Below are 4,745 nucleotides of genomic sequence, written 5' to 3'. Positions count from 1 at the left end.
ACGTCAATCTTTTCTAAATACGTATGTGTTCACGTTTAACGTACGCATGTTCACATTAGCGGCCGGTTTGACAATCAAGTGTGTCATACTGTACAGCTATTTATCTCACAATGAACGGATGTGACAGAAGATGGTGACGAAGTCACCGGGGGGGGGGGGGGGATGATAATGGCACTATCAGCAGGGAAATGTTAGACTGAACTTCAGGAGAATCGGTTATGAAGGAAATTATCATATGACTGACTGCTGAAAATCCGTAATAATTCCCAGAAGGAAACACAAAATTTGGTCCAAGAGATAAAAGGAAATTACAGTAAAACTCATCTCGAGACCGAATGTGTATTGGTCGAAATATGGAATTTTTTTATTCAATGTTCTTTTCAAGAAATTCATACGGGCATATTATATATATATATATATATATATATATATATATATATATATATATATGTGTGTGTGTGTGTGTGTGCATAATATTCTTTTCAAGAAATAAACAGGCATATATATACACACACACACACACACATATATATATATATATATATATATATATATATATATATATACAGTGTACATCATCATCGTCATTATCTCCTACGCCTATTGACGCAGAGGGCCCTCGGTCAGATTTCGCCAGTCATCTCTATCTTGAGCTTTTAATTCAATACTTCTCCATTCAGCATCTCCTACCTTGGGGAGTGCGAAGAGGCATACCCAAACCCTCTCCATCTACCCCTCACCATGATCTCATCCACATCTGGTACTCGAGTAATCTCTATTATAGTTTCATTTCTAATTACTGTCCTGCCATTTAACTCCCAATATCCATCTGGGGGTTTTGTTCTCAAATTTATTAAATCTATTGGAGATTGTTTTATTGTCATACCATGACTCATTTCCATAGAGTAGTACCTATCTCACTAAACTGATATATAGTCTGATTTTTATGTGTAATTTCATGCGATTTGATTTCCAAATTTTACTTAACCTAGCCATTGTGTGATTTGCTTTTTTTCAATCTTTCACTAAACTCTAATTCTAAAGATCCTGTATTGGATATACTTCCTAAATATTTAAGTGATTCTACCTCAATAAGCCTTTCTCCTTCCAATGATATTTCATCTTCTCCGTTCTCATCATGAGAACAGTACACAGTATAAATAATATATGCATACACACACACACACACACACACACATATATATATATATATATACATATATATATATTAACGAAACTGAAACGGATGAAATTAAAGCAGCGTGTCCAACTGGCTTCAGAAAAAAAGGCAATGAAAGACGAAGCTCACATACATACAAAACTGTATTCAGGAGCAATAATAAATACTACGTACTTACGGACTACTACTTCAGCCACACGCCTGAAGAGGGAAAGTGTTTAGTGTCCTAACAGCCGTTAAGAAGTTTAAAAGACTATTTATAAAATGGTAACTAAATCATACCGAGTGACTGAACATAAAAAAAAAATCAACGAAGAATCAAAGTTTCTTATCTGAGCTTGTGTGAACGTGTGCGCGTGCGAGCTCGCATTCGGGATAACTGATTAGCAGGTGGACAGAGGCTGGTGAAATCTAGTAACCTTATTTGGTTAACCAATCGCCTTTTTGGGTTATATCAACTAAGTCATTCATCATTGGTATTACTTTGTGACTGGCATGGGATTACTAGATTTCTAGTTTTGTCGTTATTCCTTATAGAAATATAAGAAATAAGTCATTTTGACGAATGCTTTTTATTATAACTATTATAATCATTACTAGCTAGGCTATAAACCTGGTTGGAAAAGCAAGTCGGAATTGTCTTAGAATAATGATTAAACAATGGAAAAACTTCGTGGATGGTGACGATGATGATGATTATTATTATTATCATTATTATTATTATTACTATTATTATCATTATTATTAGCTAAGCCACAACCTTAGTTGAAAAGTAAGTTGCTATAAGCCCAAGGACTCCAACAGGGAAAAAATAACCCAGTGAGGAAGGTAAATAAGGATATAAACTACAAAAGTAGTAATGAACAATTAAAAGTAAACTAACCTAAGAACAGTAACAACATTAAAATAGATTTTCCTTATACAAACTATAAAAACTTCAAAAAACCAGAAGAAAAATTATTAGTAAAGCAATCCATTAGATTATAAATTTTAGGCCAATGGGGCTTTTAATGATAAGGTCAATCAGCGCCTTAATAAATATTCAAAATAATAAAAATTCAGAAATATTTTAAAAACCACATTTACCTCCATGCCAATAACACACGCACAAAATAATAAATCAAAAATAAATTAGATATCATTAAAAAGATCGATTTCGTGTCGATACCCAACGAGAGCCTCTACATCATCATCTGGATTTCCGGCGCAGTTTGGTATGGTTAAAATAACTTCAAAACAAGGATTAATAGTAGCCCTTATGCTTACTTATTTCTTGTTAATTGGAAGAGGGGGGGAGGGTAACAGACTTCTCATAATAAACAGTAGAGTCATTTTCTTCATAGGTTAAACCAATTACTCCTATAGCGTAACTGATGAGCCTCATCGTCCGTCAAAACATATGGAAGAGGAGGAGGAGGAGGAGGCGGAGGAGGAGGAGGAGGCGGAGGAGGAGGAGGAGGAGGAGGCGGGAGGAGGAGGAGGAGGACCTCTTTTAAGAGGCTACCTTCTTTTAAAAAAATTCCTTCAAATATGTATAGTGAAAAACCTTTAGGATAACTTCTAAAACTTAAGTTTTTACAAATATTCAATGTTCAAATACGCAAATATCTTCATATAAATTTTAACTTACATTATATGAAAATTAAAAAAGTTATATATCTCCATTAGTACAACGCATCCCATAGTACTATTAAGATTGCTACTTCAAATCCCCTAAAAAATATATATATATATATATATATATATATATATATATATATATATACATATATATATATATATATACTGTATGTATATAGTGTATATATATACATAAATATATATATATATATATATATATATATATATATATATATATATATATATATATATATATATGGATATGTATGTGTGTCCGAATATATAGTCATAAATAAATTCACACACATATATATATATATATATATATATATATATATATATCTGTGTGTATGTATATATATAGTTATAAATACATTCACATACATATCCATATATATATACATATATATATATATATATATATATATATATATATATATATATATATATATATATATACATACATACATACACACACACACGATAAACCATCTACTAAATATCCGTAAACAAAATCCCGATAGAGCAATAGGCAAAGAACATCAAGGGAAGACCGAGGCCATCCTCTCTCTCTCTCTCTCCTCTCTCTCTCCTCTCCTCCTCTCTCTCTCCTCTCTCTCTCCTCTCTCTTCCTCTCTCTCTCCTCTCTCTCTCTCTCTCTCTCTAATCGAATAAGAGACAAGAGAATCAACCGTTACTTTGACCAAAATAAATTGCCTATGATTACTCGGCAATCATATTGCTCAGGGATGTTGCCGAACTGCATCTTTCTTGAATTACTTAACAATCCAATTTCAGGTCCAGATAGAAGAAGGGGAGGACTTACTGAAAATTGCGTTACAGGTTTAAAGGCCACTCATGAATGGCAGAGGCAAGGGACAGTTATTTTAACCCGGCTAGCAGGACAATGCCCTAGTCTAATCGTACATCCATATGGTCAGCGTCCAAGCTAGGACCAAAAAGGGCTAGGTAATGGTTCATGACGCAGGAGGTAGACCTATAGCCAAACAACGAACACCCCCCCCCCCCTCTCCCGCCCCCCATCATTAGCTCATAATGATGGTGAGGTTGCAGACATTGCAAGAAACTATACAGTTTGAGCGGGACTTGATCTCCCGTCCATTACTCTCATAATAAAACTTCAGAATGAATATTATTGACATAGACTTTTTGATAGTTGTTATAATGATACAACTGTTTAAATCATCTTGATGTCAACGAACAATCCGACTATAAAGGTTTTTTTTAGCCTAAACTTAGCAAATTTATACTTATGAACTTAAATTCGATACTATTTATATACAACAACGTGATTACTACTACTACTACTACTACTACTACTACTACTACTACTACTATTATCATCATTATAATTACTATCATTATTATCTTCAATAGCTGAGCTACAACCCTAAATGGAAATTCAGGATGCTATAATCACAAGGGCTCCAACAGGTAAAAATAACACAGTGATGAAGGGAGTTGAGAATTAATATATCTTTTTTTTAATATTATTCAATACATGACATCTTAATGAAAGCTAGTACATATTAAACATTATATATTCAGTAAAGTAATGAACATTTTTGGTTAAATACCTGAAAAACGTTCTCTCATGAACCAATGTTCCATTAACATTTTTTACGTAACACATATCAATCCACAAAAAAAAAAAATTCACATATATATAAACTAAAATGATGAGTTTTCCTAAGACTAAATAAACAAAGACATTTCCTATAGTTATACAAATAAACGAAGAGAGAATTTTCTGGCAAGCAAATCGAACCTGACAAAGACTAGACTATTGCAACCGTAAAGTAAACTGAAATATTTTCCTAAACTATATTGGCGAAAGATAAGCACAGTGGACAGTACGGTTATGGAAAACGAATGCCAACCATATAATACAAAATAAAAAAAAAAAAATAAGCTATTGGTAGCT

This window comes from Palaemon carinicauda, chromosome 27 (genome assembly GCF_036898095.1).
Source record: "Palaemon carinicauda isolate YSFRI2023 chromosome 27, ASM3689809v2, whole genome shotgun sequence".
NCBI classification, from domain to species: domain Eukaryota; kingdom Metazoa; phylum Arthropoda; class Malacostraca; order Decapoda; family Palaemonidae; genus Palaemon; species Palaemon carinicauda.
The sequence above is the reverse complement of the archived record's forward strand: the minus strand, read 5'-3'. Positions refer to the sequence as shown.